The sequence below is a fragment of the Pleurodeles waltl genome, chromosome 2_2, assembly GCF_031143425.1.
Source record: "Pleurodeles waltl isolate 20211129_DDA chromosome 2_2, aPleWal1.hap1.20221129, whole genome shotgun sequence".
In the NCBI taxonomy this organism is placed as follows: Eukaryota; Metazoa; Chordata; class Amphibia; order Caudata; family Salamandridae; genus Pleurodeles; species Pleurodeles waltl.
In genome coordinates this window covers 83,672,730-83,698,416 of record NC_090439.1, presented here as the reverse complement: position 1 = coordinate 83,698,416, position 25,687 = coordinate 83,672,730, and the positions used below count along the sequence as shown (strand labels likewise).

The 25,687-nt window shown below is 45.5% G+C and overlaps 1 protein-coding gene across 2 annotated transcripts in view; it reads left to right on the top strand.

The window, feature by feature from the left end:
* Positions 1-25,687, top strand: part of CDH18 (cadherin 18) — a 2,476,497-nt gene that overhangs the window by 2,433,176 nt on the left and 17,634 nt on the right. The window lies entirely within an intron of this gene.

Here is a 25,687-nt window from a genome sequence, read left to right as displayed (position 1 = left end):
CCAGTCCTCTGTACAGCGAGTTGGTGCCTTGCTGCAATGGAATGTACCTTCTCCCGTTGATCGTTCCACCTCTTCCTGATGTCATCCCTAGTTCTGGGGTGAGGTACCGCTGCGTTGACCCTGTCCACGATTCTCCGCCATAGCTCCATCTTCCTAGCTATCGATATCTGCTGCACCTGTGCTCCAAATAGCTGTGGCTCTACCCTGATGATTTCCTCCACTATGACCCTTAGCTCCTCATCTGTAAATCGGGGGGGTGTCTTTGTGGTGCCATGGGTGTTGTGTGAGGTGTGTAGGTGAGGGTGTGTTGGGTAATGTATTGGGGTGTGTAATGTGGGGTACATGAGTGGTGTATTGGTGTGAGTACTGTGTGGCTCTGGTTGTGTCTGTGGTCTTGCTCTGGTGGCAATTGTTTGTAGTCGTAAAGGGTTGCAGGCAATGTGTGCGTGTTTTATAGTGGTGTGAGTGAGGGTGTGTGGTGTATGTGTATGGGTGTCAGTTGTGTGTTGTTTGAATTGTCCAATGTGGTGTGGTTTTGTTTGTGTGTGTGTATTTTGAGCGTGGCGGTATGTACTGCCAATGGTTTACCGCCATTGAATGTCCACCGTGGTGATTTGTGGGTCCTAATGTGGTGGGCGTTGTTCTTTTGGCGTAATGGTGTGGGTTTTGATACCGACAGTTTATCACTGACCTTTCGTGTGGTGGAATTGTGTATGTGGCTGAATAGTGACGGATTGGTGTGTGTGTGTCATAATATGGTGAACGGATATCTACCGCGGTGGAGGTATGTTGGTGGCAGTCAGCATGGCGGTAAGTGGGATTTACCACCAATGTCATAATGAGGGCCTAATTGCCTGCTCATGTGATCGATTCTCAAAACAGAGCACAATACAGTTTTTTAAACTTTTTTTGTAAATTGGGGGTCATGGAGAGAGGGGCATATATTACGTTTTTCTTTTTAAATTATAGTTTGTGGCATCACAGAGAGGCCAAGGGGGTTATGTAGCAACTGGGCACATTTAAAGTTTGTACTGTGGTCCTGTCTTTTCTACTTCTAGCCTTGAAAACTCGAGTTAACTGGGAAATTTCATGACAAATATTTCAGATATGTCTTTATTTTTAGTACTTTTTATGGATGTAGTCAGTTTATCAATGTCTACTGGACTCGTTAGGCAGGTGTAAAGATGGAGAAAAGTTTACTGTTCTTAAACCATTTCCAACCTTTCATGTGTGTGGCACTATACAGCACACATTCAAAGGACGGACAATGTTAAACAATGACAAAGCATAGTATTTTGTACTGGAAGGGTAGCATTCCAGTACAAAACCTATGCTTGACATCAGACACACATCTGTGCACTATGATGCAAGGGGTTTTGCATAGATGCAAGGCTGCCTACAGTGCTATATAAACAAAACTGGTGCTGTCTGATGGGTACACCTTCTTATTTAGCACCCAATTCAGCTTACACAACTAAATTACGCCTTTTAAGATGAGCAAATACACAGAGGTATGAACAGTTCAAATACTTAAATTGAAATGGATTTAATAAGGACAGAATATATATCAATTAGAAGGATCAAACTATTGCAAGAGTCAATCAGTTAATTGAGTCAAACTATTAGGTGCTCAATAGGTGATCAGTAAAAAAAGTGCTTGTGCAGTGCATCAAGGGAAAAAAATCTTTTATATAAATTCTAGAGTTTTTCAATAAGCCTGTCCAATGTGTATAGTTCTGTGATCCTTCATAGATGGGCTGAGTATATCAGTCTATTAATTGCCCCTGCCATGGACTACATTAGTACAGGCTGAATTTGAGATTGTTGACCTTGCAACCGTCTTAACAAGCGTATGTTTCTTTACATCATAGTGGATCTTCACTCTACCTAATTATGGAAACACCAGTGCACTTAAATACAGCATGTAAGCCCCATTTATTGAAAATTCCTTTATGGCAAACCAATGAATTTCAATGGCCTGGAAGTGTAGTGGGTATAAAAGTGGCCTTGTATCACTTGGAAAAAACTCACCTGTTGTGCAAAGAAAATGAGTTAGAATGGATTTAACTGATTTAAAATCCTCAACTGTGGTATCATGTAAAAGCTCATACATATGTATAAGTGGATGATCCCTTACTGCTAAAGTGCAGCAGCAGCATTGGAGAGACAAGCAGCACCATATATTAGTGGATATTGTATTGTTCTACTTTCTCCCTTTCACTCTTTGCAGCACACAACTTTGGTTGCTTCACTACATTGCATGAAAACATAGTATATGTAGAGGAATATTTATTTAAAAAACATGCAGCACAGCAAGTCACCTTGTGCACTGCGCTATGTGATGCGGAAGGGGTAGGAATTCACCATGCTTAGTGTACTGTGCATTCCTGTCTTTTCCCAGCACATAACGTGCTGCCTAGAGCCAAAGGATGCACCCTTGCGCTAAGGTGCCTGCATTGTAAGAAGGAATGTATTTGTGCAGGAAGGGGTACCTTCCTGCACATCAACAATCCTAAGAGGCATTTTCAACTTTGTATGTGTGCTGCAGAATGCTGCACATTTAGATAGAGATAATAACAATGAGAAATAGATATTTTTCCTTGTTACGCCTCACCTGGGGAGATGTAGCATTTTCACGCATTTCTAGGTCTACCAATAATGGTAAATCTCGGAATGCTCCAAAATGCATGGGTGAATGTGTGGGAACACCCACGTCTACCAATGGAATACCTTCCCAAGGCAGAGTAATGCAATGCAGTGATTTGTACTGTGTTGTGTTAAACTAGGTTTATTGTAGGAAAGTACCATCTTGCCTGGCATGTTACCCCCATTTTTCACTGTATATATGTTGTTTTAGTTGTATGTGTCACTGGGACCCTGCTAGTCAGGGCCCCAGTTCTCATAAGTGTGCCTGAATGTGTTACCTGTGTTATGACTAACTGTCTCACTGGGGCTCTGCTAATCAGAACCTCAGTGGTTATGCTCTCTCATTTCTTTCAAATTGTCACTAACAGGCTAGTGACCAATTTTACCAATTTACATTGGCTTACTGGAACACCCTTATAATTCCCTAGTATATGGTACTGAGGTACCCAGGGTGTTGGGGTTCCAGGAGATCCCTATGGGCTGCAGCATTTCTTTTGCCACCCATAGGGAGCTCTGACAATTCTTACACAGGCCTGCCACTGCAGCCTGAGTGAAATAACGTCCACGTTATTTCACAGCCATTTTACACTGCACTTAAGTAACTTATAAGTCACCTATATGTCTAACCTTTACCTGGTAAAGGTTAGGTGCAAAGTTACTTAGTGTGAGGGCACCCTGGCACTAGCCAAGGTGCCCCCACATTGATCAGGGCCAATTCCCAGGACTTTGTGAGTGGGGGGACACCATTACACGCGTGCACTACATATAGGTCACTACCTATATGTAGCTTCACAATGGTAACTCCGAATATGGCCATGTAATATGTCTATGATCATGGAATTGCCCCCTCTATGCCATCCTGGCATAGTTGGCACAATCCCATGATCCCAGTGGTCTGTAGCACAGACCCTGGTACTGCCAAACTGCCTTTCCCGGGGTTTCACTGCAGCTGCTGCTGCCAACCCCTCAGACAGGCTTCTGCCCTCCTGGGGTCCAGCCAGGCCTGGCCCAGGATGGCAGAACAAAGGACTTCCTCTGAGAGAGGGTGTTACACCCTCTCCCTTTGGAAAATGGTGTGAAGGCAGGGGAGGAGTAGCCTCCCCCAGCCTCTGGAAATGCTTTCATGGGCACACATGGTGCCCATTTCTGCATAAGCCAGTCTACACCGGTTCAGGGACCCCTTAGCCCTGCTCTGGCGCGAAACTGGTCAAAGGAAAGGGGATTGACCACTCCCCTGACCTGTACCTCCCCTGGGAGGTGCCCAGAGCTCCTCCAGTGTGCTCCAGACCTCTGCCATCTTGGAAACAGAGGTGCTGCTGGCACACTGGACTGCTCTGAGTGGCCAGTGCCAGCAGGTGACGTCAGAGACTCCTTCTGATAGGCTCCTTCAGGTGTTGCTAGCCTATCTTCTCTCCTAAGTAGCCAAACCCTCTTTTCTGGCTATTTAGGGTCTCTGTCTTTGGGGATTCTTTAGATAACGAATGCAAGAGCTCATCCGAGTTCCTCTGCATCTCTCTCTTCACCTTCTGCCAAGGAATCGACTGCTGACCGCGCTGGAAGCCTGCAAAACTGCAACATAGTAGCGAAGACGACTACTGCAACTCTGTAACGCTGATCCTGCCGCCTTCTCGACTGTTTTCCTGGTGGTGCATGCTGTGGGGGTAGTCTGCCTCCTCTCTGCACTAGAAGCTCTGAAGAAATCTCCTGTGGGTCGACGGAATCGTCCCCCTGCAACCGCAGGCACCAAAGAACTGCATCACCGGTACCTTGGGTCTCCTCTCAGCACAACGAGCGAGGTCCCTTGAATCCAGCAACTCTGTCCAAGTGACTCCCACAGTCCAGTGACTCTTCAGTCCAAGTTTGGTGGAGGTAAGTCCTTGCCTCCCCACGCCAGACTGCATTGCTGGGAACCGTGACTTTTGCAACTACTCCGGTCTCCGTGCACTTCCGGCAGAAATCCTTTGTGCACAGTCCAGCCTGGGTCCACGGAACTCTAACCTGCATTGCACGACCTCCTAAGTTGTTCTCCGTCGACGTGGGACTCCTTTGTGCAACTTCGGGTGAGCACCGCTTCACGCATCCTCGTAGTGCCTGTTTCTGGCACTTCTGCGGGTGCTGCCTGCTGCTGAGAGGGCTTCTTGTCTTGCTCGATGCTCCCTCTGTCCCCTGACGCAATTGGCGACATCCTGGTCCCTCCTGGGCCACAGCAGCATCCAAAAACACTAACCGCACAATTTGCAGCTAGCAAGGCTTGTTGGCGGTCTTTTGGCGGGAAAACACTTCTGCACGACTCTCCACGGCGTGAAGGATCCGTCCTCCAAAGGGGAAGTCTCTAGCCCTTGTTGTTCCTGCAGAAACCTAAGCTTCTACTGTCCAGTAGCAGCTTCTTTGCACCCACAGCTGGCATTTCCTGGGCATCTGCCCATCTCCGACTTGCTTGTGACTTTTGGACTTGGTCCACTTGTTCCACAGGTACCCTCGACTGGAAATCCATCGTTGTTGCATTGTTGGTTTGTGTCTTTCCTGCAGAATTCCCCTATCACGACTTCTATGTCCTTTGGGAACTTTAGTGCACTTTGCACTCACTTTTCAGGGTCTTGGCGTGGGCTATTTTTCTAACCCTTACTATTTTCTAATAGTCCCAGCGACCCTCTACAAGGTCACATAGGTTTGGGGTCCATTCGTGGTTCGCATTCCACTTTTGGAGTATATGGTTTGTGTTGCCCCTATCCCTATGTGTCCCCATTGCATCCTATTGTAACTATACATTGTTTGCACTGTTTTCTAATACTATTACTGCATATTTTGGTATTGTGTACATATTGCTTGTGTATATTTGCTATCCTCATACTGAGGGTACACTCTGAGATACTTTGGCATATTGTCATAAAAATAAAGTACCTTTATTTTTAGTATATCTGTGTATTGTGTTTTCTTATGATATTGTGCATATGACACTTGTGGTACTGTAGGAGCTTCACTCGTCTCCTAGTTCAGCCTAAGCTGCTCTGCTAAGCTACCATTATCTATCAGCCTATGCTGCTAGACACCCTATACACTAATAAGGGATAACTGGGCCTGGTGCAAGGTGCAAGTACCCCTAGGTACTCCCTACAAGCCAGTCCAGCCTCCTACATTTGTTGTGCAACGGTGGGATAAGTGCTTTGAGACTACTTACCACTCTTGTCATTGTACTTTTCATAAGAGAAAAATATACAAAACAAGTTCAGTGTATATACACCTAACCAAAAAGTTTTGCATTTCTTTTCTCACCTCTTTTCTAAAGTGCTGAAAAGTACCTCTAAACTTTCTTAAAAGTTCTTAAAAGTTTAAAAAGTTTTTTCTGTCTTTCTAAAAGTTCTGAAAACGTTTTTCTCTTTTTCTATCACTTTAACTCTTTCTAAAAATGTCTGGCACAGGCCAAAATGTTGATCTGTCCAAACTTGCATATGACCACCTTAGCTGGAAAGGAGCAAGGAGTCTCTGTGTAGAAAGAGGTTTGAGTGTAGGGAAGAATCCTTCCTTGGAATTATTTCTTAACATGCTTAGAGAACAAGATAAAGCCACAAGGGCCCCATCTGTTGAAAAAGTAGCTAATGGTTCCCAATCTGATCCAGGGTCTCCCCTAGGAAAAGATTCAGGAAAGAAACTTCATAGCCTGCCCATTACTAGACAGTCTAGCATAGTTGGTAATGATGAAGAGGTACACCATACAGATAGTGTTATCTCACATCATAGCAAAAGTATTGTTTCTCACCACAGTAGAAGTGATGTTTCTGTTAACCAAGCTGTTAGGGTGCCTTCGGTAAGGGACAGGTCTCCTTCTGTCCATTCTCACCACACTTCTGTGTCAAGGAATGTCCCTCCCACCCACCCTGATGACAGATTGTTAGAAAGGGAGCTCAATAGATTGAGAGTGGAACAAACCAGACTGAAGCTCAAGAAGCAACAGCTGGATTTGGATAGACAGTCCTTAGAAGTAGAGAAGGAAAGACAGAAGTTGGGTTTTGAAAACCATGGTGGCAGCAGCAGTATTCCCTATAGTCATCCTTCAAAAGAGCATGATTCTAGGAATCTGCACAAGATAGTTCCCCCTTATAAGGAGAGGGATGACATTAACAAGGGGTTTGCTGCACTTGAGAGGGCCTGTGTTGTACAGGATGTCCCTCAAAGGCAGTGGGCTGCTATCCTATGGCTATCATTTAGTGGAAAGGGTAGGGATAGGCTCCTTACTGTGAAAGAAAGTGATGCCAATAATTTTACAGTTCTTAAGAATGCACTCCTGGATGGTTATGGCTTAACCACTGAACAATACAGGATAAAGTTCAGAGAGACCAAAAAGGAGTCTTCACAAGACTGGGTTGATTTCATTGACCATTCAGTGAAGGCCTTGGAGGGGTGGTTACATGGCAGTAAAGTTACTGATTATGACAGTCTGTATAACTTGATCCTGAGAGAGCATATTCTTAATAATTGTGTGTCTGATTTGTTGCACCAGTACTTGGTGGACTCTGATCTGATCTCTCCCCAAGAATTGGGAAAGAAGGCAGACAAATGGGTCAGAACAAGGGTGAACAGAAATGTTCATACAGGGGGTGACAAATATGGCAACAAGAAGAAGGATGGTAAGTGTTCTGACAAGGGTGGGGACAAATCTAAAAATGAGTCTTCATCAGGCCCACAAAAACACTCTGGTGGGGGTGGTGGGCCCAAATCCTCTTCTAATCAAAACAAAGAAAAGAAACCATGGTGCTATTTATGTAAAATAAAAGGCCATTGGACAACAGATCCCAGTTGTCCAAAGAAAAGCACCAAGCCTCCTACCACTACAACCCCTACTGCTACACCTAGTGTCCCTACTAATAGCAGTGGTGGTGGGAGCAAACCTACTAATAGCCAATCCAAAGGAGTAGCTGGGCTCACTTTTGGTAACTTAGTTGGGGTTGGTCTGATTAGGGAGACCACAGAGGCTGTTTTAGTCTCTGAGGGGGCTATTGATTTAGCCACCTTGGTTGCTTGTCCCCTTAACATGGATAAGTACAAGCAACTACCCCTAATAAATGGTGTTGAGGTTCAGGCCTACAGGGACACTGGTGCCAGTGTGACTATGGTCATAGAGAAACTGGTCCACCCTGAACAACTCCTACTTGGTCACCAGTACCAAGTAACCGATGCTCACAACAACACACTTAGCCACCCCATGGCTGTTGTAAATCTCAACTGTGGGGGGTTACTGGTCCAAAGAAAGTTGTGGTAGCCTCAGATTTACCTGTAGACTGTCTACTAGGAAATGATTTGGAGACATCAGCTTGGTCCGATGTGGAGTTGGAGGCCCATGCAGCAATGCTGGGCATCCCAGGGCATATTTTTGCTTTAACCAGGGCTCAGGCCAAAAAGCAAAAAGGACAGGGTGACTTGGATCCTGGAACAATGGACCAAGTGCTCCCTAAAGCTAGGGCTAGTAGAAGTAAAGCACTTCCTACTATCCCTCCCTCTACAGTGGATTCTACTTCTGAGGAAGAAGAATTTCCACCCTGTGCAGAACCTACACCAGAGGAGCTGGAAGCAGACACTGCTGAGCTTTTGGGTGAAGGGGGGCCTGCCAGGGAGGAGCTGAGTGTGGCACAGCATACCTGTCCCACACTAGAGGGTCTAAGACAGCAAGCTGTCAAACAAGCTAATGGGGATGTCAGTGACTCTCACAGAGTTTACTGGGAGGACAACCTCTTGTACACTGAAGCAAGGGATCCTAAGCCTGGAACTGCCAGGAGGTTAGTGATTCCTCAGGAGTACAGAAAGTTCCTCCTAACTCTAGCCCACGACATTCCCCTAGCTGGACATCTGGGACAAATGAAAACTTGGGACAGGCTTGTTCCCTTGTTTCATTGGCCTAGAATGTCTGAGGACACAAAAGAATTTTGTAAGTCCTGTGAAACCTGTCAAGCCAGTGGCAAGACAGGTGGCACCCCAAAGGCACCCCTTATTCCACTGCCTGTGGTTGGGGGTCCCTTTGAAAGGGTAGGGGTTGACATAGTTGGCCCCCTTGACCCTCCTACTGCTTCAGGCAATAGGTTTATCTTGGTGGTAGTGGACCATGCCACAAGATATCCTGAAGCAATTCCTTTAAGGACCACTACAGCACCTGCAGTGGCAAAGGCCCTCCTGGGAATATTTTCCAGGGTGGGCTTCCCAAAGGAAGTAGTATCAGACAGGGGAAGCAATTTCATGTCTGCTTACTTAAAGGCCATGTGGAAGGAGTGTGGTGTGACTTACAAGTTCACTACACCCTATCACCCACAAACAAATGGACTGGTGGAGAGATTTAACAAAACTCTCAAAGGCATGATTATGGGACTCCCTGAAAAACTCCGCAGGAGATGGGATATCCTTTTACCATGCCTCCTTTTTGCCTACAGGGAGGTACCCCAGAAAGGAGTGGGCTTCAGCCCCTTTGAACTCCTCTTTGGACACCCAGTTAGGGGTCCACTAACACTTGTCAAGGAGGGTTGGGAACAACCTTTAAAAGCTCCAAAGCAAGATATTGTGGATTATGTACTTAGCCTCAGATCAAGGATGGCTGAGTATATGAAAAAGGCCAGTAAAAACCTTCAGGCCAGCCAAGAGCTCCAGAAGCAATGGCATGATCAGAAGGCTGTTTTGGTTCAGTACCAACCAGGGCAGAAAGTGTGGGTCTTGGAGCCTGTGGCCCCAAGAGCACTCCAAGATAAATGGAGTGGACCCCACATAATTGTTGAAAAGAAGGGTGAAGTCACCTACTTAGTTGACTTAGGCACTGCCAGGAGTCCCCTTAGGGTGCTCCATGTCAATCGCCTGAAACCCTACTATGACAGGGCTGATCTCACCCTGCTCATGGCAACTGATGAGGGACAGGAAGAAGACAGTGATCCTCTACCTGATCTCTTCTCTTCCACAGAACAAGATGCTCTAGTGGAAGGTGTAGTTTTGGCTGATTGTCTTACTGCTGAGCAGAAAGACCATTGCATAAATCTCCTGGGTCAGTTGTCTGAACTCTTCTCTACTGTGCCAGGTACCACTTCTTGGTGTGAGCACACTATAGATACTGGAGACAGCTTGCCTGTCAAAAGTAAGATCTATAGGCAGCCTGACCATGTCAGGGACTGCATAAAGCAAGAGGTGCAGAAAATGTTAGAACTGGGAGTGGTTGAGCACTCTGAAAGTCCATGGGCTTCTCCTGTGGTACTTGTACCAAAACCTCATTCCAAAGATGGAAAGAAGGAAATGCGGTTTTGTGTAGATTACAGAGGTCTCAACCAGGTAACCAAAACTGATGCTCACCCTATACCCAGGGCAGATGAGCTCATAGATACACTGGCTTCTGCCAAGTATCTAAGCACTTTTGATTTGACTGCAGGGTATTGGCAGATCAAATTATCAGAAGATGCTAAACCTAAAACTGCATTTTCAACCATTGGAGGCCATTACCAATTCACAGTAATGCCTTTTGGATTGAAAAATGCACCTGCCACTTTTCAGAGGTTGGTGAACACAGTCCTGCAAGGGCTGGAAGCTTTTAGTGCAGCATATCTGGACGATATAGCTGTCTTTAGCTCCAGTTGGGATGATCACCTGGTCCACCTATGGAAAGTTTTAGATGCCCTGCAAAAGGCAGGCCTCACTATCAAGGCTTCAAAGTGCCAGATAGGGCAGGGGAAGGTGGTTTATCTGGGACACCTTGTTGGTGGGGAACAGATTGCACCACTGCAGGGGAAAATCCAAACTATTATAGATTGGGTTCCCCCTACTACTCAGACTCAGGTGAGAGCCTTCCTAGGCCTCACTGGGTATTACAGGAGGTTCATTAAGAACTATGGCTCCATTGCAGACCCTCTTAATGACCTCACATCCAAGAAAATGCCTAAAAAGGTATTATGGACAGCAAACTGTCAGAAAGCTTTTGAGGAGCTGAAGCAGGCCATGTGCTCTGCACCTGTCCTGAAAAGCCCTTGTTACTCTAAAAAATGCTATGTCCAGACTGATGCATCTGAATTAGGAGTAGGGGCAGTCCTATTACAACTTAATTCTGAGGGCCAGGATCAACCTGTTGCTTTTATTAGTAGGAGGTTGACCCCTAGAGAAAAGCGTTGGTCTGCCATTGAGAGGGAGGCCTTTGCTGTGGTCGGGGCACTGAAGAAGTTGAGGCCATACTTGTTTGGCACTCACTTCATTGTTCAGACAGACCACAAACCTCTACTTTGGCAAAAACAAATGAAAGGTGAAAATCCTAAATTATTGAGGTGGTCCATATCCCTACAGGGAATGGACTATACAGTGGAACATAGACCTGGGAGTAGCCACTCCAATGCAGATGGACTCTCCAGATATTTCCACTTAGACAATGAAGACTCATCAGGTCATGGCTAGTCTTATTGTCCTTCATTTGGGGGGGGGGGGTTGTGTAGGAAAGTACCATCTTGCCTGGCATGTTACCCCCATTTTTCACTGTATATATGTTGTTTTAGTTGTATGTGTCACTGGGACCCTGCTAGTCAGGGCACCAGTGCTCATAAGTGTGCCTGAATGTGTTACCTGTGTTATGACTAACTGTCTCACTGAGGCTCTGTTAATCAGAACCTCAGTGGTTATGCTCTCTCATTTCTTTCAAATTGTCACTAACAGGCTAGTGACCAATTTTACCAATTTACATTGGCTTACTGGAACACCCTTATAATTCCCTAGTATATGGTACTGAGGTACCCAGGGTATTGGGGTTCCAGGAGATCCCTATGGGCTGCAGCATTTCTTTTGCCACCCATAGGGAGCTCTGACAATTCTTACACAGACCTGCCACTGCAGCCTGAGTGAAATAACATCCACGTTATTTCACAGCCATTTTACACTGCACTTAAGTAACTTATAAGTCACCTATATGTCTAACCTTTACCTGGTAAAGGTTAGGTGCAAAGTTACTTAGTGTGAGGGCACCCTGGCACTAGCCAAGGTGCCCCCACATTGTTCAGGGCCAATTCCCAGGACTTTGTGAGTGCGGGGACACCATTACACGCGTGCACTACATATAGGTCACTACCTATATGTAGCTTCACAATGGTAACTCCGAATATGGCCATGTAATATGTCTATGATCATGGAATTGCCCCCTCTATGCCATCCTGGCATAGTTGGCACAATCCCATGATCGCAGTGGTCTGTAGCACAGACCCTGGTACTGCCAAACTGCCTTTCCCGGGGTTTCACTGCAGCTGCTGCTGCTGCCAACCCCTCAGACAGGCTTCTGCCCTCCTGGGGTCCAGCCAGGCCTGGCCCAGGATGGCAGAACAAAGGACTTCCTCTGAGAGAGGGTGTTACACCCTCTCCCTTTGGAAAATGGTGTGAAGGCAGGGGAGGAGTAGCCTCCCCCAGCCTCTGGAAATGCTTTCATGGGCACACATGGTGCCCATTTCTGCATAAGCCAGTCTACACCGGTTCAGGGACCCCTTAGCCCTGCTCTGGCGCGAAACTGGACAAAGGAAAGGGGAGTGACCACTCCCCTGACCTGTACCTCCCCTGGGAGGTGCCCAGAGCTCCTCCAGTGTGCTCCAGACCTCTGCCATCTTGGAAACAGAGGTGCTGCTGGCACACTGGACTGCTCTGAGTGGCCAGTGCCAGCAGGTGACGTCAGAGACTCCTTCTGATAGGCTCCTTCAGGTGTTGCTAGCCTATCTTCTCTCCTAAGTAGCCAAACCCTCTTTTCTGGCTATTTAGGGTCTCTGTCTTTGGGGATTCTTTAGATAATGAATGCAAGAGCTCATCCGAGTTCCTCTGCATCTCTCTCTTCACCTTCTGCCAAGGAATCGACTGCTGACCGCGCTGGAAGCCTGCAAAACTGCAACATAGTAGCGAAGACACTACTGCAACTCTGTAACGCTGATCCTGCCGCCTTCTCGACTGTTTTCCTGGTGGTGCATGCTGTGGGGGTAGTCTGCCTCCTTTCTGCACTAGAAGCTCCGAAGAAATCTCCCGTGGGTCGACGGAATCGTCCCCCTGCAACCGCAGGCACCAAAGAACTGCATCACCGGTACCTTGGGTCTCCTCTCAGCACGACGAGCGAGGTCCCTTGAATCCAGCAACTCTGTCCAAGTGACTCCCACAGTCCAGTGACTCTTCAGTCCAAGTTTGGTGGAGGTAAGTCCTTGCCTCCCCACGCCAGACTGCATTGCTGGGAACCACGACTTTTGCAGCTACTCCGGCCTCCGTGCACTTCCGGCGGAAATCCTTTGTGCACAGTCCAGCCTGGGTCCACGGTACTCTAACCTGCATTGCACGACCTCCTATGTTGTTCTCCGGCGACGTGGGACTCCTTTGTGTGACTTCGGGTGAGCACCGTTTCATGCATCCTCGTAGTGCCTGTTTCTGGCATTTCTGCGGGTGCTGCCTGCTGCTGAGAGGGCTCCTTGTCTTGCTCGATGCTCCCTCTGTCCCCTGACGCAATTGGCGACATCCTGGTCCCTCCTGGGCCACAGCAGCATCCAAAAACAGTAACCCCATGATTTGCAGCTAGCAAGTCTTGTTGGCGGTCTTTTGGCGGGAAAACACTTCTGCACGACTCTCCTTGGCGTGTGGGATCTGTCCTCCAAAGGGGAAGTCTCTAGCCCTTGTAGTTCCTGCAGAAACCTAAGCTTCTACTGTCCAGTAGCAGCTTCTTTGCACCCACAGCTGGCATTTCCTGGGCATCTGCCCATCTCCGACTTGCTTGTGACTTTTGGACTTGGTCCCCTTGTTCCACAGGTACCCTCGACTGGAAATCCATCATTGTTGCATTGTTGGTTTGTGTCTTTCCTGCAGAATTCCCCTATCACGACTTCTATGTCCTTTGGGGAACTTTAGTGCACTTTGCACTCACTTTTCAGGGTCTTGGGGTGGGCTATTTTTCTAACCCTTACTATTTTGTAATAGTCCCAGCGACCCTCTACAAGGTCACATAGGTTTGGGGTCTATTCGTGGTTCGCATTCCACTTTTGGAGTATATGGTTTGTGTTGCCCCTATCCCTATGTGTCCCCATTGCATCCTATTGTAACTATACATTGTTTGCACTGTTTTCTAATACTATTACTGCATATTTTGGTATTGTGTACATATATCTTGTGTATATTTGCTATCCTCATACTGAGGGTACACTCTGAGATACTTTGGCATATTGTCATAAAAATAAAGTACCTTTATTTTTAGTATATCTGTGTATTGTGTTTTCTTATGATATTGTGCATATGACACTAGTGGTACTGTAGGAGCTTCACTCGTCTCCTAGTTCAGCCTAAGCTGCTCTGCTAAGCTACCATTATCTATCAGCCTATGCTGCTAGACACCCTATACACTAATAAGGGATAACTGGGCCTGGTGCAAGGTGCAAGTACCCCTAGGTACTCACTACAAGCCAGTTCAGCCTCCTACATTTATCAAGCTAGGTAAGCCACACTAGGTGGCCTTGTGTGACTTAGTAAATCTTACTTGAGTTGCATTGCTCTTGCACCCTGTTGTGTGGCGCCAGTGGCATAACAAAACTTGAGCCCCCCCCCTTCAAAGTAGATAGAGGGGCCCCCTTTCCCAGCACACACCTACCACTTTTGCTGAGGGAAGTCCCTGGAACTCGGGGGCTCCACTCACTGCAGGGCTTGCTGGGGCTTATGTTACTCAACTGCATGGCGCAGGGGTGATGCAACTCTTTCATGAATATGCCCCTTAATTCTTTATTTTCCTTCCTGGTAGATTTATATAATTGAGATGCAGAAAAGTCTAGGATCCTTTTTCTGGAGACCTTCAATTATCTATGATGTAATTTAGAGCCGAAAGATATAACTATGACTGTTAGCAAATGCACTTGGAGCCCTATGAGTCTCTCTGCTGCAGTTAGAAAGCTAAGGCGAGATGTACAAAGCTTTTTTCTTGTCACAAACTGCCCAGTTCACAGAATCAGGAAGTTTGCGACAAGAAAAAAGCATTTCCCAAAGTACAAACTCAATTTTGAGATTCAGTAATCTATTTACTGGGGCCAGATGTATAAAAGCGTTTTCCCGGTTGTAGACGGCCCACTGGGCTGTAGGCGACCAGGAAAAGGCTTTTCCCCATGTAACAATCCTATTCTGTGAGTTGGTAACCTGTTATTGACTTGCAGAATAGGTTTGGGAGTCGCTATTAGGAAGGGGCATGCTAAGGACGTCCCTTACTTGTAGTGAGTCACAGGGGGATGTAAGATTGTTTTGCGACTGTGAATGTGGTTGCAAAACAATCGCAGTTACCACCAACTTCAAGTAGGTGGTAATGCATTCGCAAACAGGAAGTGGTCCCACAAATCACTGCCCACTCTAAAAAATAAAAAAAAATGAAATGAAAACTTTTCATTTTTTTCTTATAAGGAAAACAGAATACATTTCCAATAAAAAAAACCTGCTTTATTTAAAAAGCAGTCACAGACATGGTGGTCTGCTGTCCCCAGCAGGCAACCATCCCTGTGAGTGCAGCCATTCCCAATGGGGTTACAAATTGCGACCTTCCTCGTGAATATTGATGAAGTAGGTAATTTGCGATCCCACTGGGAGTCACAAACCATGTACTTAACACTGGTGTACATTTTGTTTTGCGACTCGCAATTTGCAATTCCCAAACAAATTGCAAACTATGAGTCACAAAACAAAACGTTGTACATCCTGCCCCGAATCGCCAAAAGGGGTTGCGATTCGCAATTAGGAAGGGGAGTTCCAAGGGCATCCCTTCCTAATTGTGAATCGCAGTGGTACGCATGATTGTTTCGTGATCCTGAATGGGGTCGCAAAACAATCGCAGATGACACCAATTTCAAGCAGGCACCAACACTGTGAGTGCGGCTATTCCCAATATGGTCGCAAATTGCACCCTACCTGATGAATATTGATGACGTAGGTCTTTTGCGAGTCGCAGAACAAAAGGTTGTACATTTGGCTCCTAGTGCATTGCACTGTCAATTGTCATTCAAATGTCACAACTGCACTGTGCGACAAACAAATGTAATATTATTTATGTTTTTACCAGCTAACATTTCTACATTTAGAAACATACCATATTGTTTGTGGTCTATATAGATGAAGACTTTCTTGGGTTTATAAAGCTGTTTGAATTCATCTGGAAATAGATGCATTGTTTGAAAATTGAGGGTTCAGGATACTTATTTCTTGTGGCAGGTAAATCTAATTCAAAATGTAATAAAACAGGTAATTAATTCATTAAACGTGTTTTCATTTTAATTAAATCTAAAGCAATGTTCCTAAGGCAACAACTTGATGGGTCTCGCTTAACGTTTATGGTTTTGTTGCTGTTAGTGTTGTCATGATTTGTGCAAAAGCAGAGAAGGGAGAACATTATTTTGATTCTTTTTGGTGTTATTTGATTAAGGAGATTATATTTCACATAAAATCTCCGTCTGTCTCGTTTTATCTATAAAACTATGGTTTTACCTCAATTAATGTTTTCACTATAGCCAAGTGTTCAAGCATTACATTTCGTCAAATATTATAAACTTAACTCTCTTGATTTAAACAGATTATTATCATACGAATGTTTATAGCACTTTGCTTCCTTCACGGTGCAACCCCATGTAATTGATAGTATGTCTTAACTGTTGCTGAATAGTGATGTACCCATCGTCTGCAGAGACTGCTTACCTCGGCAAGACCTGTCATTCTGGACAGTCTCTTTCCGTGAGAACCACTGATTCATTGTCATTCCCGCACTGCGATGAACAGTGCCATATGGTACTGCAACACTGTGTCAGGTCCAAGTCATGCACTCCTGAATTTCTGCTACTTCTTTTCAAACTAGACAAGACTCTGACAATTTTGTGGTGAAGCCCGAGCGGTAGTAGAGCACATTACAGTCTAGTCTCCTAGCTAGGACAAGGCATCTAGGAAATATCTAGAGGCACTGTGACACTGAGAGTATAACTATGGTGACAGTGAATGTTTTAACCACAGTGACAGTAGATTTGTCACCATCTTGTCTTTTCCACCTCACACATGTTTCATTGGCTTTTACCACCTAACTTCCACAGAAAGTGTGTCTCTATGGGCCATGGGAACACAATGGAAATGTCAATTTTTCATCTCATACTGTTCATAAGAGCCACTTGGGCCAATGGTGGAAAAACAGATCAAAATCTCATAAAGTCTCCTTCTGGTGGCAGTATTTAAAGATTTCCGTCACTCGTAATTCAAAGCCTCGCCAAAGACACAATGCTGATGACTAGAATATACATCCTAACATTTCCTTACCTATTTAGTTCACATTCCTTTAAGATCCTTCCTTCATCTCACTTTATGCACTCATCCACATCTGCTTTACTATCCAATCGCCCCTATTCTCCATTCAGAATATTTTACCTTTTCATTTCAATTTCCACATTTATCCCTTCTTTCTTAGCATTCTGATCTTGTTCTTTCTCCATAGTATCATCTTCTCTATCTCGAAACCTTCCTCAATAAATTGTACACTCTTGCCTGCTGAAACTCATCATAAATGCTGAATTAAATAAATAGTTGCTTTTACTTCCATTTAGATTCTCTGAGAAACCTGATAAAATATGGAACAGATATCATTAGACTCTGTTTATATTGGCATGTGTATCTTGGTTTTAAATTGTTCAGCCCTGGTGTAGGTTTGGATGTATTTGAGCATCTGATGTTGTGTAATTGCTCGTACTGTGGGCCATATTTATGATGAGAGTTGCATCACACTTGGACCACGCAATGTGCTAAATGCATGACACAACTCAAAAATAAGATTTATGAAGCTACTCAAGGCCATCACAGCATTGCCTTACTCTGCACCAGAGAGGCATTCAATGGATGTTGCTTGGGTGTTCCCACACAATATCCATTCATTTTGAAGCACTACCAGACGCGGTAGATCCGGAATGCGCCAATAACCTGCGCCTCCCCAGGTGAGGTGCAACAAGGAGAAATATCTTTATTTCTTGTTGTTTTTTTCCTCTTTCTCTGTGTGCTGCATTCTACAACACAAGCAGAATGAGGAGAAAGCCTCAGGGGATTATTTTTGTGCAGGAAGGTCACCTTCCTCCACAAAAACAATCCTACATGCCATGGAGGCACCCTTTCAACATGCTGCAAGGATGCCTGCATTGGTGCTAGGCAGTCCATTGTAAGCCAGTGCTGGCGAAAGGTCAGGTATTCACTGTATTGGGATAAATACAAAGCTTTCCTGCCCATTCCCTGTGAAGCAGCACAGCAAGGTGATTTGCTTCACTGCACTGGCCTACTTGGCCAAAAATATGGCCCTTAGTTTATGTTAAAACACATTTTATGGCTTACGTAACATGGAGAGGCAAAATTGCTATTCAGAGTCTTACTTTAAATGGATACCACAAATAGATTATCATGTGTTACCCGGGTCATTTTGCGATGCTTCACAGCATACCTGTATTTAAGCCTATTAGGTATTAGGTATTCTGGAAACCTACCTTTTTTACTCTCATGAAACAGTAGCGGGTCAGATTTACTTCATGTCTGCTGCTTGCACACCACAGTGTAAGAAACTACAATACCTGGATTAGGATTTCTGACATGTTTTTTTAACTCTTCACGTTGTACCTCCATCTGCTGAAAGAAATGTGACCACGACTGAAACGTCTCAAACACCTCACCTGTTTATTAGTTTATACTGCACAGACGATTGCAAGGTCATATGTGTTTGTTCCTATTGGGTTTTCAGAGAAACTACGAAAGAAAAGCAAAGGGTAATACTATTCAGTCTATTCAAGACTAGTGCCAAAATAATAGATATTTACTTCTAGCTTGCCTTTTGTAAACAATCAATCAAGAAACGTACCATGGGGTTCATTCCCGTTATTCAGCCCGCCGTAACTATGTACATACGTATGGACAAATGCCTGCACTCACGAAACCTGCTTCATTTTTTATGTTTATCAACTGCTAACATACATCATTTCTGCTCAGCATATAAAATCGAATGTAAGTCATGTTTCCTCTCTAGGCCTCCATTCAGTCCATGGCCACCCAACTATTTTCTGCGCTTCCCTTTTGCTTGTGACTGAAATGAAATGGAAAGGTGGCTGGTGCCAAAAATGAGTAACATTCCTTTAAAGTCTTGTTGAGCCATCTTTCACTAATATTTTCCCATCTCCTGATCAATTGTACTTGTGTATTTTATTTCAGTATTACATACGATGATTTGCTGCTCTATGCCACTTGTTCTGCTGATCAGAATTTTTAATGCGTAAAAAAAAAAAAATACAGGCAAGTGTCCTGAGGATGCTACACTGCAGTCATCTCTCCCAGAGGGATGTCCTTACACAGCACAGCCATTTCATCATCTATATTCATGTCTCTGTGCGTTGTGTCTACTCCAGGGCAGTCCTAGGGCTCAGAACCCCTACCTGCCACCACAGCACTGACCATGATGAAGCTCAAACCTAGCTGTGGCCCCACCATTGTGGCTCATGCTGATCTCGGGGAGATGGATGTTGAGATGCTCTTGATGATGGGGAATCAATATGCAAGGAGGCCTGTCCCACAAAAGGTCCCTGCAACCATGTGAGGACGTGAGCCACGCTGGACCTGTCACTTATATCTAGTTTGCTGCCTCTAGGTCACTACCCGCTGAGGGCACTGCAACCTGCACTGGTGTTCCAACTCCCCAGGCATGACCAATAGTCTTACACAGATATGTAGCCACGCTGAATAAAGGAAGGACTCAACATCATTGGTCATTTGCCCTTAGTCACTGATTTGTACGTGCTGATGGTAGGCTATGTGCGGCCAAGCCACACTGGAAAGATGTCTGTCTTCATACCTCTTGGAGCCACTTCCCCAGAGACAGCAAAGTAGAAGACAGGGGAAGAAAGAAGGCCAAACAATAATGTGACCCATGCTGTGACCTGTGCCACAGACTACAGTGTCCAAACAGTGGGCAAAGAAACTCAAACCTCTTGCCACTGTCTGCCTACATTGAAGATCCATCGAGCAAAATGCATCCCTGCATCAAAAATGTAATCTAGAATGCATTTTTTAATAACATATATAGCTAAATAACAGATTCACATTTTGGGGTATTACTCCTGGTTTCACAAAATGTTGCCAGATTTAATCATGTGAAAGCTAATTATGTAAATTTCAAATACCGCTACTAATAATATTACATGAGCGCCCACTGGGCTCATTTAAGAGGTAATTGACATTAATTATCCAGTTTACATTTTTTTCCACTTGTCACATCTGAACAAAATACTTTTTATTGGTATCTAGTTGGTACGTTTTAATCACTTGTATAGTACCCCTTGTTTGGACCTTAGGTTATTAATCTCTTTAATGTAAAGCACTGTGATTATTAAGACTTCACGGTTGTGCACTTCTGGTGGTGTTTGGACTTTGGCTTCTTACACACCTGCAAGGCTAATTGAAGAAGGCTATTGAGTTGCCTCTTTTTGTGAATTGTTGGGTCAGGATTTTGTCTCTGAAAGTGAGGGATTGGGGTTTTGCGGGAGATAGCCCAAAAATTGTTATGGCTTTGATCTCTGTCCCACTTCTGCTACGCCAATGTATGATAAGTGCAAGACTGGCAGATGAGAAGAAAGAAATTGCATTTTTCGAATGCCAGTCATATATTTGATCGAAAAAGCAAGCTTGTCCTCTTTTACACTTTTGGAATTTCGCAGTAACCAGAATTTGTGTACGTCCAAACATTTATGGTCTTGTATATATTCACATAAGTTTGGAACTAGATTTCTATGCTATGCTTCTGTACACATAATTACGTTTTCTTAATCCCACTCTTTAAAGTGTTCTCAAATTTCAGGAGTAAAACAGATGTCCTATTCCTGAACTCTTAAACATTTCGTTTTTTTTAAAATGCCTTACGTTCTTTGATTTTTAAAATAGATAGTTAATATTTCAGATAATTTTTGTGAATGGGTGAAAAGAACATTTTAGATCCTAGTTTATACCTGATCCATAGACAACCCATAACAATATCATATGCCCATGATGATAAAATGCTAAGGAAATATCACACATTAATATACAAATATATACATCAGGTAGAGGAAATAACTTTGTTGACATTCTTGAATCACATATGACCCCTAGCATGTCATAAACCCATGATCACAATACACCCCCCCACACCTACTTCAGATACAACAGCACAAAAGATGTGGTGCCATTGTAAATTAAGCAGGCATTTTGGCCTTCGAAAGGGCTCAATAAATCAATATATAGGGCAAAATATAAGGCAATCTTATTGGCTTAATCACTGGGTCATCACATCAATGTATATGGCTAGCCTATGTGCTTTATCAAGGGGTCACCACATAAGAATATAAGACAAGCCTTTTGGCTTGGTGGTCAAGGGGTCGTCACATTATAAGAAAATCGGTCACATGTTAGAAAATGCAATCGTATCAATGAAATCGGTAAGCATGTGTAAATGCAATCATTACCATTAATACTGCAATTTTTATGAATAATAGTCACTTTAAATAGTTAACTTTGCTTCTGGCAGCGGAGGTTGGAGCAGGATGTGACAAATCACGAATATCTGGGCTGCAGAGTTTGGAACAGGAGGAGGCCCTCTGAGAAGTGGGGGGTCTGGATGAGCCTGCTGACCCCGCCGAGTGCTGCTAGTGCTGCAGGCACCACAAGGAAAGTTTAGCACAGTCTGGTATGATCTAGTGCGACCTAATTTGGTGTGGCTGTCTGGCTGGCTTGGACCCTGACTAGAGGTCACCAGAGCCCAGGCTGCGGTGGTGGTTCATTAATGCTTAAGGGCTATGTTAGAAATGGGGTCTTTGATTGGCAGTCAGGTTACTCCCTGTCCAAGCAAGGACCCTCACTCTAGTCAGGGGAAAAGAGAATCACCCTCAGCTAACCTCTGCTTACCCCCTTGGTAGCTTGACACGAGCAGTAGGCTTTACTTCAGAGTGCTAGGTGTAAAGTATTTGTACCAACACACACAGTAACTTAATGAAATCATTACAAAATGACACAACACAGGTTTAGAAAAATAGAGAATATTTATCTAAACAAAACAAGACCAAAATGACAAAAATCCACAATACACAAGTCAAGTTATCAATTAAAAAGCAAAAAGAGTCTTCATGTAATTTTAAACAGAAACTAACACTGTTAGTGTAAAAATGTACCTTGGGTGTGTCAAAAATAACCCTGCACGGACGAGTGTGCATCAAAAAAGGGCTTGTGATGCGTTGATTTCGCTCACGAGTGAGACCTTGCATCGTTTCTCCTTTCATCGGGTCGGGCCCGTTGTTTCTTCTCTCCGCAGGAGAGTGATGCGTCGATCCGGTCAGCACTCTCGGGTCCGGGCAGGCCTTGCATTGTTTTTAACACGCCCAGCAGTGCTTGCGTCAGAAATCCAGCCGCACAATGATCCAAAAACCACGCAGCGCGGGTTACGATCTCACCAGCCTCCATCAGCGAAGCTGCACGTCGTTTCCCCAGCTCTGTGCGTCGACCTTCCAGTTGCGTTGCAGGTGAGCGTTGATTTTCAGCTGCGAAACTGGCGGCACGTCAATTTTTCAGCTGCAGATCGGAGTTGCATCGATCTTTTCCCCGCACAGCATTCTGTGCGTGGATTTCTTCCTCTTAGGCTGCCAGCTTCTCCTTTCAGGGTCCCAGGAACTGGATGGGCACCACTTGGCAGAGTAGGAATCTCTCTAGAGACTCCAGGTGCTGGCCGAGAGAGGTCTTTGCTGTCCCTGCAACTTCAAACAACAGGAGGCAAGCTCTAAATCAAGGCCTTGGAGATCATCACAAGATGGAAGACACACAAAGTCCAGTCTTTGCCCTCTTACTCTGGCAGAAGCAGCAACTGCAGGATAGCTCCATAAAGCACAGTCACAGGCAGGGCAGCTCTTCTTCCTCAGCTCTTCAACTCTTCTCCAGGCAGAGGTTCCTCTTGGTTTCCAGAAGTGTTCTAAAGTCTGTGGTTGTGGGTGTAGGCCTACTTCAAAGCAAAGTCTCTCTTGATTGTGAAATCCTGCCTTGCCCAGGTCAGGCCCCAGACACTCACCAGGGGATTGGAGACTGCATTGTGTGAGGGCAGGCACAGCCCTTTCAGGTGTGAGTGACCACTCTTCCCCTCCCTCCTAGCATAGATGGCTCATCAGAAAATGCAGACTACACCCCAGCTCCCTTTGTGTCCTTGTCTAGTATGAGGTACAAACAGCCCAACTGTCAAACTGACCTAGACAGGGAATCCACAAACCGTCAGAGTCACAGAAATGGTATAATCAAGAAAATGCTCACTTTCTAAAAGTGGCATTTTCAAACATACAATCTTAAAATCAACTTTACTAAAAGAAGTATTTTTAAATTGTGAGCTCACAGGCCCCAAACTCCACATGTCTATCCGCTTCCAAAGGGAATCCACACTTTAATCATATTTAAAGGTAGCCCGCATGTTAATCTATGAGAGGGACAGGCCTTGCAACAGTGAAAAACAAATTTAGCAATATTTCACTGTCAGGACATATAAAACACATTACTATATGTCCTACCTTAACCATACACGTCACCTTGCCCTTGGGGCTTCCTAGGGCCTACCTTAGGGATGACTTACATGTAGGGAAATGGAAGGTTTAGGCCTGGAAAGTGGGTACACTTGCCAAGTCGAATTTACAGTTAAAATTGCACACACAGACACTGCAGTGGCAGGTCTGAGACATGATTACAGAGCTACTTATGTGGGTGGCACAACCAGTGCTGCAGGCACACTAGTAGCATTTGATTTACAGGCCCTGGGCACCTCCACTGCACTGTACTAGGGCTTACTAATAAATCAAATATGCAAATCATGGATAAACCAATTACATACATATTTTGTAAAGGAGCACTTGCACTTTAACACTGGTTATCAGTGGTAAAGTGCCCAGAGTAACCAAAACAGCAAAATCAGAGTCCAGCATACATCAACAACCTGGGAAACAGAGGCTAAGAGTCCGGTGACCGGTATCAAAGCTCAGGGATAACCTGGAAACCAGAAGCCGAACCAGAAGCTATGAGGATGCCAGGAAGACAGGAGGAGAGCTCAGGGACAACATGGTTTCAGCTTGCTTTAGCAACCAGCAGCAACCTGGGACTGCCTGCCAGTGGATCACCTCTGCAGAGAGTCCCAGTGAGCAAATGCTAAGCTAAGTCAAAAGCTAAGGCAAAAGGTGGGTGAGCTGTGAGCAAGTGAAAGGAGCGTGGGGGAGCTGTGTTTAGTGGCACAGCCCTAGGTGACCCCCCAGAGTTACTGAAGTCTCCCGATTTAGGACTGGGTGCCATTTGTGTATGTGGGAAAGTGCCCTCCCCAACTTCACTCCCCCACCCGAGGAGGCACCCGAGGAGGTAAAAAAAAAGAAGTAAAGTTTGCATCAGAGGCATTGGAGGATACAGCGGAGGAAAATCCCACCACCTTCCATCTCATCTTGGAAATTGAGGGATAGAAGAGGCACAGTCCAGTGAACATGCGGTCAGGAAGAATCAGTAAAATCACCCAGTCCAACCTGAGGAAAAGAAAGCAGGCGATAACTCACTGGAGCACCCTCGACGGAACGGCATTAAGAGGAGGATATCAACAGAAATCAATGCAGACATCAATGCTGAGGCCGAAGTTAGCCCTATGGCAGCCATGTTAGATATGCTAGCCTTGATAGCTATGATGGTCACCGATGGTGCTGGTGAGATGAGTGAGTGGAGTGCAATGTATAAGGAGTGTAAAGAAACAAGGGACGTGGATACAGATAACAGTTGCAAGCATCTGATTTCTGTTTTTTGTTTCTGCCCTGGGACTACCCAGACATCTAGATGAGGGTTCAGCAACCGCAGTGGATAGCCATTTAAGCATGGGCCAAGGGCAGTTACCCCAGTCCTAATGCCAGCAATTACCATCCTGAAAACAGCCAATCTAACAGCAGCAGAAGTGTGTGTACTGCCGGTGAGTCCAACAATAACAACATATAAACCAGCAGCCCAGAAAGAAGGGAGGTCAGCCCCGAGGAGAACCATGTCCCCAATTCTGGTCCAGTTGAAGGGTGAGAATGGCTGCAGTCCACCAACAATAGATGATTGGAGAATAAACTGCAGTTTTAAATTGATCTGCAACATGTGCGGTCGACACCCAGAATAGGACGGTGCATTGTGTGGCGAAGTCAAATACTTTTTGGGGGGGGGGGACACACAAGATCAGGTAACAATCCCACCTGGAAATTCTTCAAAGAATATTAAGACACCTAGGCCCTCATTCTGACCTTGGCGGGCGGCGGAGGCCGCCCGCCAAAGTCCCGCCGTCAGGTTACCGTTCCGCGGTCGAAAGACCGCGGCGGTAATTCTGACTTTCCCGCTGGGCTGGCGGGCGGTCTCCTTCAGACCGCCAGCCAGCCCAGCGGGAAAGAGGCTTCCACGATGAAGCCGGCTCGGAATCGAGCCGGCGGAGTGGAAGCTGTGCGACGGGTGCAGTTGCACCCGTCGCGTATTTCACTGTCTGCGCAGCAGACAGTGAAATACATGTAGGGGCCCTCTTACGGGGGCCCCTGCAATGCCCATGCCAGTGCCAGTGCCAGTGCGACCACCCCTACCGCCATCCGGATCTCGGCGGTCCGACCGCCGGGATCTGGATGGCGGTAGAGGGGGTCGGAATCCCCGCGGCGGTGCAGCAAGCTGCGCCGCCGCGGAGGATTCAATGGGGCCGCGGTACACTGGCGGGACCCCGCCAGTGGTGCCGGTCCGACCGCGGCTTTACCGCCGCGGTCGGAATCCCCATTGGAGCACCGCCGGCTTGTCGGCGGTGCTCCCGCGGTCCTCCGCCCTGTCGGTCAAAGACCGCCAGGGTCAGAATGAGGGCCCTACTGTCTATACTGCATCAAAGGAAAGCATACTGTGAATACCTGAATATAGATGTAGAGATTCTTATGATATCCTAGATCATTCAATTATATTCAAACTGATGAAAGGCTTGCTGGATCTGGCAGAAATTGAATCCCAAAACATATTTTCCATTAAA